Source organism: Rana temporaria, chromosome 8 (genome assembly GCF_905171775.1).
Source record: "Rana temporaria chromosome 8, aRanTem1.1, whole genome shotgun sequence".
Classification (NCBI taxonomy): domain Eukaryota; kingdom Metazoa; phylum Chordata; class Amphibia; order Anura; family Ranidae; genus Rana; species Rana temporaria.
Window position 1 is genome coordinate 154,783,244 of NC_053496.1, and position 9,381 is coordinate 154,792,624.

Sequence of the window (9,381 nt, forward strand, 5' to 3'; positions counted from 1 at the left end):
ACAGCCATGGTTATCGCCTACGGCCACATCACCTTGAAAGCGCCCGATCTCGTCTGATCTCGGAGGCTAAGCAGGGTCGGGCCTGGTTAGTACCTGGATGGGAGACCGCCTGGGAATACCAGGTGCTGTAGGCTTTTTTTTGTTTTGGTGGAGTCTTGAATCTCTTTTTTTTCCCTCAGTCTTTCTTCCATGCTATCTTCAAGAGAGTTAAGGACAGCCATGGTTATCGCCTACGGCCACATCACCTTGAAAGCGCCCGATCTCGTCTGATCTCGGAGGCTAAGCAGGGTCGGGCCTGGTTAGTACCTGGATGGGAGACCGCCTGGGAATACCAGGTGCTGTAGGCTTTTTTTGGTTTTGGTGGAGTCTTGAATCTCTTTTTTCCCCCAGTCTTTCTTCCATGCTATCTTCAAGAGAGTTAAGGACAGCCATGGTTATCGCCTACGGCCACATCACCTTGAAAGCGCCCGATCTCGTCTGATCTCGGAGGCTAAGCAGGGTCGGGCCTGGTTAGTACCTGGATGGGAGACCGCCTGGGAATACCAGGTGCTGTAGGCTTTTTTGTTTTGGTGGAGTCTTGAATCTCTTTTTTTTCCCGAGACTTTCTTCCATGCTATCTTCAAGAGAGTTAAGGACAGCCATGGTTATCGCCTACGGCCACATCACCTTGAAAGCGCCCGATCTCGTCTGATCTCGGAGGCTAAGCAGGGTCGGGCCTGGTTAGTACCTGGATGGGAGACCGCCTGGGAATACCAGGTGCTGTAGGCTTTTTTGTTTTGGTGGAGTCTTGAATCTCTTTTTTCCCCCAGTCTTTCTTCCATGCTATCTTCAAGAGAGTTAAGGACAGCCATGGTTATCGCCTACGGCCACATCACCCTGAAAGCGCCCGATCTCGTCTGATCTCGGAGGCTAAGCAGGGTCGGGCCTGGTTAGTACCTGGATGGGAGACCGCCTGGGAATACCAGGTGCTGTAGGCTTTTTTGGTTGTCGTGGTGGAGTCTTGAATCTCTTTTTTCCCCCAGTCTTTCTTCCATGCTATCTTCAAGAGAGTTAAGGACAGCCATGGTTATCGCCTACGGCCACATCACCTTGAAAGCGCCCGATCTCGTCTGATCTCGGAGGCTAAGCAGGGTCGGGCCTGGTTAGTACCTGGATGGGAGACCGCCTGGGAATACCAGGTGCTGTAGGCTTTTTTGTTTTGGTGGAGTCTTGAATCTCTTTTTTTCCCCCAGTCTTTCTTCCATGCTATCTTCAAGAGAGTTAAGGACAGCCATGGTTATCGCCTACGGCCACATCACCTTGAAAGCGCCCGATCTCTTCTGATCTCGGAGGCTAAGCAGGGTGGGGCCTGGTTAGTACCTGGATGGTAGACCGCCTGGGAATACCAGGTGCTGTAGGTTTTTTTTTTTGGGTTGTGGGGGAGTCCTTGAATCTTTTTTTTTTTCCGAGACTTTCTTCCATGCTATCTTCAAGAGAGTTAAGGACAGTCATGGTTATCGCCTACGGCCACATCACCCTGAAAGTGCCCGATCTCTTCTGATCTCGGAGGCTAAGCAGGGTCGGGCCTGGTTAGTACTTGGATGGGAGACCGCCTGGGAATACCAGGTGCTGTAGGCTTTTTTTGGTTGTCGTGGTGGAGTCTTGAATCTCTTTTTTCCCCCAGTCTTTCTTCCATGCTATCTTCAAGAGAGTTAAGGACAGCCATGGTTATTGCCTACGGCCACATCACCCTGAAAGCGTCTGATCTCGGAGGCTAAGCAGGGTCGGGCCTGGTTAGTACCTGGATGGGAGAACGCCTGGGAATACCAGCTGCTGTGGGCTTTTTTTTTTGGGTTGTGGGGGAGTCCTTGAATCTTTTTTTTTTTCCGAGACTTTCTTCCATGCTATCTTCAAGAGAGTTAAGTACAGCCATGGTTATCGCCTACGGCCACATCACCCTAAAAGCGCCCGATCTCGTCTGATCTCGGAGGCTAAGCAGGGTCGGGCCTGGTTAGTATCTGGATGGGAGACCGCCTGGGAATACAAGGTGCTGTAGGCTTTTTTTTGGGGTTGTGGGGGAGTCCTTGAATCTTTGTTTTTCCGAGACTTTCTGCCATGCTATCTTCAAGAGAGTTAAGGACAGCCATGGTTATCGCCTACGGCCACATCACCCTGAAAGTGCCCGATCTCTTCTGATCTCGGAGGCTAAGCAGGGTCGGGCCTGGTTAGTACTTGGATGGGAGACCGCCTGGGAATACCAGGTGCTGTAGGCTTTTTTTGGTTGTCGTGGTGGAGTCTTGAATCTCTTTTTTCCCCCAGTCTTTCTTCCATGCTATCTTCAAGAGAGTTAAGGACAGCCATGGTTATTGCCTACGGCCACATCACCCTGAAAGCGTCTGATCTCGGAGGCTAAGCAGGGTCGGGCCTGGTTAGTACCTGGATGGGAGAACGCCTGGGAATACCAGCTGCTGTGGGCTTTTTTTTTTGGGTTGTGGGGGAGTCCTTGAATCTTTTTTTTTTTCCGAGACTTTCTTCCATGCTATCTTCAAGAGAGTTAAGTACAGCCATGGTTATCGCCTACGGCCACATCACCCTAAAAGCGCCCGATCTCGTCTGATCTCGGAGGCTAAGCAGGGTCGGGCCTGGTTAGTACCTGGATGGGAGACCGCCTGGGAATACAAGGTGCTGTAGGCTTTTTTTTGGGGTTGTGGGGGAGTCCTTGAATCTTTGTTTTTCCGAGACTTTCTGCCATGCTATCTTCAAGAGAGTTAAGGACAGCCATGGGTATCGCCTACGGCCACATCACCCTGAAAGCGCCCGATCTCGTCTGATCTCAGAGGCTAAGCAGGGTCGGGCCTGGTTAGTACCTGAATGGGAGACTGCCTGGGAATACAAGGTGCTGTAGGCTTTTTTTTTTGGGTTGTGGGGGAGTCCTTGAATCTTTTTTTTTTCCGAGACTTTATTCCATGCTATCTTCAAGAGAGTTAAGGACAGCCGTGGTTATCGCCTACGGCCACATCACCCTGAAAGCGCCCGATCTCGTCTGATCTCGGAGGCTAAGCAGGGTCGGGCCTGGTTAGTACCTGGATGGGAGACCGCCTGGGAATACCAGGTGCTGTAAGCTTTTTTTTTTGGGTTGTGGGGGAGTCCTTGAATCTTTTTTTTCCGAGACTTTCTTCCATGCTATCTTCAAGAGAGTTAAGGACAGCCATGGTTATCGCCTACGGCCACATCACCCTGAAAGCGCCCAATCTCGTCTGATCTTGGAGGCTAAGCAGGGTCGGGCCTGGTTAGTACCTGGATGGGAGACCGCCTGGGAATACCAGGTGCTGTAGGCTTATTTTTTTTTTAGTTGGTGTGGTGGAGTCCTTGAATCTTTTTTTCCCCGAGTCTTTCTTCCATGCTATCTTCAAGAGAGTTAAGGACAGCCAGGGCCGGCGCAACCACCAGGCGGACCAAGCGGCCGCTTGGGGCGGGCAGGTCCGCAGCCTGGGATGGGGCGAAAAGATGACCTTTTTTTTTTTTTATTATTTACTGTCCGGAGTTGCCGCCGCCCTCCGGCGCCCGGTGTCCCGCTCCAGGGCTCGAGTTGCGGGAACGGCGTCTGTAGAGGAGAAGGGAGGGAGAAAAAGTTTCACTGACACCGCACTGCCCCGCCCCCTCCCCCGGCGAGCTGTTGCAGAAGAACAATAACATCATTAGCATGTGACAAACCCAAGTCTCTGCTGCCTGACCAGTAACTCCCCCCAGCAGGAGATCGTGGCCAGCACTAGCTAAACTTCTCTTCCTTCTCTGCTGAAGGGAGCATGCTGGCTGCTTGTAATTTTTTTTTGTGATGGACGCTGATGAGCTGACCAGCCAATCTGCAGGCACTTGATAGGGCTAGGTGCATGCAGATTGGCTGGTCAGCTCATCAGCGTCCATCACAAAAAAAATTTACAAGCAGCCAGCATGCTCCCTTCAGCAGGAGAGAAGAGAAGAGAAGTTTAGCTAGTGCTGGCCACGGTCGGGTTTGTCACATGCTAATGATGTTATTGATGTTAGGAAGCAGCATGGATGGAGGGTAAGTCACAGAAATTGTGTGTGTTACTGTGCCCCCCCCCCCCCTGCAGACTTTAATTAATCTCCTGTTTAAAGGGAAACCTGGCTGAGGTTGACAGGCTGGCATTGTGAAGATGGATGAGGATGACTGGGTGGATATGAGAGTTACATTGTGGAGATCCTCTTCACAGTGTAACTCTCATCCCCACAGAGTCATCCTCATCCATCTTCACAATGCAACACAATCATCTTCATCCCCACCCAGCACCATCCATCCCTCTCTAACGCATCCCCTGCACCATCTATCCCTTTCCACAACACATCCCCACCCAGCACCTAGCACCATCCATCCCTCTCTAACGCATCCCCTGCACCATCTATCCCTTTCCACAACACATCCCCACCCAGCACCTAGCACCATCCATCCCTCTCCACAACGCATCACCACAACGCATCACCACCCACGCCAAGCACCATCCATCCCACTCCACAATGCATCCCCACCCACCCCACTCCACAACACATCCCCACCCAGCACCTAGCACCATCCATCCCTCTCCACAAAGCATCACCACAACGCATCACCACCCACGCCAAGCACCATCCATCCCACTCCACAATGCATCCCCACCCACCCCTCTCCACAATGCATCCCCACCCACGCCTAGCACCATCCACCCTCTCCACAACACATGGCTGTGGAGGAGGCGGGTACAGAGAGAGGTGGCTGTGGAGGAGGCGGGTACCACCCACCCCTCTCCACAACGCATCACCACAACGCATCACCACCCACGCCAAGCACCATCCATCCCACTCCACAATGCATCCCCACCCACCCCTCTCCACAACGCATCCCCACCCACGCCTAGCACCATCCACCCTCTCCACAACACATGGCTGTGGAGGAGGCGGGTACAGAGAGAGGTGGCTGTGGAGGAGGCGGGTACCACCCACCCCTCTCCACAACGCATCACCACAACGCAGCACCATCCATCCCACTCCACAACGCATCCCCACCCACCCCTCTCCACAACGCATCCCCACCCACGCCTAGCACCATCCACCCTCTCCACAACACATGGCTGTGGAGGAGGCGGGTACAGAGAGAGGTGGCTGTGGAGGAGGCGGGTACCACCCACTCCTCTCCAACGCATCACCACCCACGCCAAGCACCATCCATCCCACTTCACAATGCATCCCCACCCACCCCTCTCCACAACGCATCCCCACCCACCCCTCTCCACAACGCATCCCCACCCACCCCTCTCCACAACGCATCCCCACCCACGCCTAGCACCATCCACCCTCTCCACAACACATGGCTGTGGAGGAGGCGGGTACAGAGAGAGGTGGCTGTGGAGGAGGCGGGTACCACCCACTCCTCTCCAACGCATCACCACAACGCATCACCACCCACGCCAAGCACCATCCATCCCACTTCACAATGCATCCCCACCCACCCCTCTCCACAACGCATCCCCACCCACCCCTCTCCACAACGCATCCCCACCCACGCCTAGCACCATCCACCCTCTCCACAACACATGGCTGTGGAGGAGGCGGGTACAGAGAGAGGTGGCTGTGGAGGAGGGGGGTACAGAGAGGTGGCTGTGGAGGAGGGGGGGTACAGAGAGGTGGCTGTGGAGGAGGGCGGGTACAGAGAGGTGGCTGTGGAGGAGGGGGGGTACAGAGAGGTGGCTGTAGAGGAGGGGGGTACAGAGAGGTGGCTGTAGAGGAGGGGGGTACAGAGAGGTGGCTGTAGAGGAGGGGGTACAGAGAGGTGGCGGTAGAGGAGGGGGCACAGAGAAGTAGCTTTATAGCCCTCTCTGTACCCCCCCTCCTCCACAACCACCTCTCTGTACCCCCCTCCTCCACAACCACCTCTCTGTACCCCCCTCCTTAAAATGACTAAGATTGTATTTTTTTTTCTTTTTTAATAATTATGAGGTGGCACTGGTGGGCAGTAATGAGGTGGCACTGATGGACACTAATGGGCTGAACTGGTAGGCAGTGATGAGGTTGCACTGACAGGCTGAACTGGTGGACACTAATGAGGTGGCACTGTTGGACACTGATAGGCTGCACTTTACCTCTCCACCCTAAACAATAACCTCCTCCCCAACCTAGATTTTCTGAGATAATGAAAAAAAAATAAAAAATATCGGCCATCGGCCGCCCCAATTTTGAAATATCGGCATCGGTATCGGCCAGAGAAAAACCCATATCGGTCTACCTCTAGTCTGCACTGTAGGGGTGTCTGCATTGTAGGGGTGTCTGTACTGTGGGGGTCTGCACTGTAGGGGTGTCTGTACTGTGGGAGTCTGCACTATAGGGGGTCTGTACTGTAGGGGTGTCTGTACTGTGGGGGTCTGCACTATAGGGGTGGGGGTCTGCACTGTAGGGGTGTCTGTACTGTGTCTTGTTGGGGTCTGCACTGTAAGGGTTTCTGTACTGTGGGGGGCTGCACTATAGGGGTGTCTGTACTGTGGGGTATGGGGGTCTGCACTGTAGGGGTGTCTGTACTGTGGGGGTCTGCACTATAGGGGTGGGGGTCTGCACTGTAGGGGTGTCTGTACTGTGTCGGGTGGGGGTCTGCACTGTAAGGGTGTCTGTACTGTGGGGGTCTGCACTATAGGGGTGTCTGTACTGTGGGGGTCTGCACTGTTGGGGGTGTCTGTGTAATGGGGTCCAGTGGTGTAGGGTGCTGTGTAATGTAAAGGGGTCCAGTATGTTTTACATTTAGTAGTATGGTGTATATTATACTAAGAATTTCTGGTGTGGCGTGGTTACAAAAGCACAAATTAGTGTGTTTTTTTTTATATAAAAAAATTATTGAAAGAAACATTTTTGCAAGGGAGGTGGGTGGCCGTTGGGGGGGGGGGCGCCAAAATGGAGCTTCGCTTGTGTAGGCAGAAATCCTTGCACCGGCCCTGAGGACAGCCATGGTTATCGCCTACGGCCACATCACCCTGAAAGCGCCCAATCTCGTCTGATCTTGGAGGCTAAGCAGGGTCGGGCCTGGTCAGTACCTGGATGGGAAACCGTCTGGGAATACCAGGTGCTGTAGGCTTTTTTTTTTTTTTAGTTGGTGTGGTGGAGTCCTTGAATCTTTTTTTCCCCGAGTCTTTCTTCCATGCTATCTTCAAGAGAGTTAAGGACAGCCATGGTTATTGCCTACGGCCACATCACCCTAAAAGCTCCCGATCTCGTCTGATCTCGGAGGCTAAGCAGGGTCAGGCCTGGTTAGTACCTGGATGGGAGACCGCCTGGGAATACCTCCTCCAGGTGTCTGTTCACATCCCTAAGTTGGAGGGTATGATCATCTATCTTGCTGGTGGACCTGATCAGAACCTGGTTGTGGTCCTCTAGAGACTTTTCAGTAACCGCAACCCTGTCAGTGAGGGAGCGGATATCTATCCTCAAGTCAGCAATGGCGGCTGAGAGAGTGTCCTTAATATCTGCTGCGATAGCTCTCAGGTCCATGATGTTCAGATGAGGCAGCGGGGCGGCCTCGGCAGTTCCCTGATCATCAGCCGGTGGAGGGGAAGAAGTTGTCGGGGGCGCCATTAGCACAATGTCAGACGAAGCGGCATGGGGTAAGGGTGCCGGGCCTCGAGCAGTGCCTTGGTGGGATGAAGCCATGTTCCCCCTGGATGAGTGTAACATCTCCGTGATATTCTGTCCCTGGGAGGCTGCGTTTTCCCTCGGGGTGCAGGAGGCAGAAGTGTGCCTGGATGCAGTTCCCATCACGGTAGGTACAAACGGGGTGTAAAATCTCAGCTAATGGATGCTAATCGCTCTGAGGTGGCAGGAGCTCAGAGCTCACGCGTCCATCTTTTTGCTCAGTCCGGCCACGCCCCCCGTTTCCTGATTCTTCACCGCCCCTGTTTGGTGAGAATACTGCTCCGGTACTTACTTCACTTACTCACTGTAGTCCCTGGAAATAAGTTGGTTGGTCCCTTAGTGGTGACAGCTATCCCCTCTATCTCTGACCACAACAGGTTCTCTCCCCGGCCGAACCATCAATTTTGGTTAGATGAATGCCCCCACCACCATACTTCACAGTTGGGATGAGGTTTTGATGTTGGTGTGCAGTGCCTTTTTTTCTCCACACATAGGGGCTGATTTACACATAGGTTTGTTTGTGTACTGCGCATGCAGCATTTTTGTCCATTCTGGTGCGCCTATTCACTACGCCGGCACAATCTTGATAAATATCAAGTGGCGTAGCTGCATTTGCACGGGTTTAAGAGGCGCACCTGGAAACCTGCCTTTTTTTTGTTACGCTGATCATTAAGGGAAAGTCAGCGCCAAATTTTAAATAACAAACTGGCATGGGTTCCCCTTCAGGAGCATACCAGGCCCTTGGGTCTGGTATGGATTTTAAGGGGGAACACCTACACTGAAAAAATGGCATGGGGGTTCCCCCAAAATCCATACCAGACCCTTATTCGAGCATGCAGCCCGGCCAGTGAGGAATGGGGGTGGGGGCCAAGCGAGCCCCCCCCCTCTTGAAACGTAGCAGACCGCATGCCCTCAAAATTGGGGGGGGGGTGCTTTGGAGCAGGGGGGGCACTACGCCCCCACCCTAAAGCACCATTGTCCCCATGTTGATGGGGACAAGGGCCTCTTCCCAACAACCCTGGCCGTTGGTTGTCGGGGTCTTCGAGCGGGGGGCTTATCGGAATCCGGTAGCCCCCTTTAATAAGGGGGCCCCCAGATCCTGTCCTCCCACCCTATGTGAATGAGTATCGGGTACATCGTACCCCTACCCATTCACCTGGGGGAAAAATGTTAAATAAAAAAATAAAAGTAATTTATTAGTCAGCTTGGGGGGCGTTCTGCCAGGGGCCCCCACTTTATTCTTTAAGCTCTTTTACAAGTGGGGCCCCGGACTTCTTTGCCGTCTTGTTCCCTCTTCTCTTCTAGCAATGTTGACACAACAACCTCTACCGCTGTAATGCCGTGTGTACGTTGCGCAACGATTTATATAGGCATGGGGCTTGGTCACCAGGTGATGCCACCCGGCGACCCCACCCCTTATTACATCACATTCCCATCATGCCACGGGCATGTGATGTAAAAAGGGATGGGGTCACCCCCACTGTATGACTTTCCAACATATCAGGTGTGTCTGGTAATCTGCTCTATGTGGTTGTTAGTGGAGGAAATCACAATGAAGAGTGTATGGGGCGCACACTTTGTGGTTTGCAAGTTTATCAATGAAGCTTTGCACTTCTATATGGATTGTTTTAAAGTAGTAAAAACCTGACAGAGGTTGTAACCTTTCCTCATGTTGATCCAAAACTTAAAAAAAAAAAAAAAAAAATGTTTAGGCTGAACATTCACTTTGATTGCAAT

General features: G+C 52.8%; 1 protein-coding gene, 13 non-coding genes and 2 pseudogenes across 14 annotated transcripts in view; all 16 read left to right on the plus strand.

The window, feature by feature from the left end:
- LOC120909205 overlaps positions 1 to 9,381 on the plus strand; it is a 53,061-nt gene that overhangs the window by 40,527 nt on the left and 3,153 nt on the right. The gene's annotated exons all lie outside the window — the stretch shown is intronic.
- Positions 16 to 134, plus strand: LOC120910815. The gene has a single exon (XR_005741622.1). It is a non-coding gene; the product is annotated as a 5S ribosomal RNA (ribosomal RNA).
- LOC120910816 lies at positions 229 to 347 on the plus strand. The gene has a single exon (XR_005741623.1). It is a non-coding gene; the product is annotated as a 5S ribosomal RNA (ribosomal RNA).
- On the plus strand, positions 440 to 558 carry LOC120910817. The gene has a single exon (XR_005741624.1). It is a non-coding gene; the product is annotated as a 5S ribosomal RNA (ribosomal RNA).
- LOC120910818 lies at positions 650 to 768 on the plus strand. The gene has a single exon (XR_005741625.1). It is a non-coding gene; the product is annotated as a 5S ribosomal RNA (ribosomal RNA).
- LOC120912673 lies at positions 859 to 977 on the plus strand. The gene has a single exon (XR_005743202.1). It is a non-coding gene; the product is annotated as a 5S ribosomal RNA (ribosomal RNA).
- On the plus strand, positions 1,072 to 1,190 carry LOC120910820. The gene has a single exon (XR_005741627.1). It is a non-coding gene; the product is annotated as a 5S ribosomal RNA (ribosomal RNA).
- Positions 1,282 to 1,400, plus strand: LOC120912217. Its single transcript, XR_005742972.1, has one exon. It is a non-coding gene; the product is annotated as a 5S ribosomal RNA (ribosomal RNA).
- LOC120911892 lies at positions 1,499 to 1,617 on the plus strand. Its single transcript, XR_005742661.1, has one exon. It is a non-coding gene; the product is annotated as a 5S ribosomal RNA (ribosomal RNA).
- Positions 1,920 to 2,038, plus strand: LOC120912301 (annotated as a pseudogene).
- Positions 2,134 to 2,252, plus strand: LOC120911894. The gene has a single exon (XR_005742663.1). It is a non-coding gene; the product is annotated as a 5S ribosomal RNA (ribosomal RNA).
- LOC120912242 lies at positions 2,555 to 2,673 on the plus strand. The gene has a single exon (XR_005742997.1). It is a non-coding gene; the product is annotated as a 5S ribosomal RNA (ribosomal RNA).
- On the plus strand, positions 2,769 to 2,887 carry LOC120912325 (annotated as a pseudogene).
- LOC120911911 lies at positions 2,985 to 3,103 on the plus strand. The gene has a single exon (XR_005742680.1). It is a non-coding gene; the product is annotated as a 5S ribosomal RNA (ribosomal RNA).
- Positions 3,199 to 3,317, plus strand: LOC120911855. Its single transcript, XR_005742624.1, has one exon. It is a non-coding gene; the product is annotated as a 5S ribosomal RNA (ribosomal RNA).
- LOC120912118 lies at positions 6,972 to 7,090 on the plus strand. The gene has a single exon (XR_005742878.1). It is a non-coding gene; the product is annotated as a 5S ribosomal RNA (ribosomal RNA).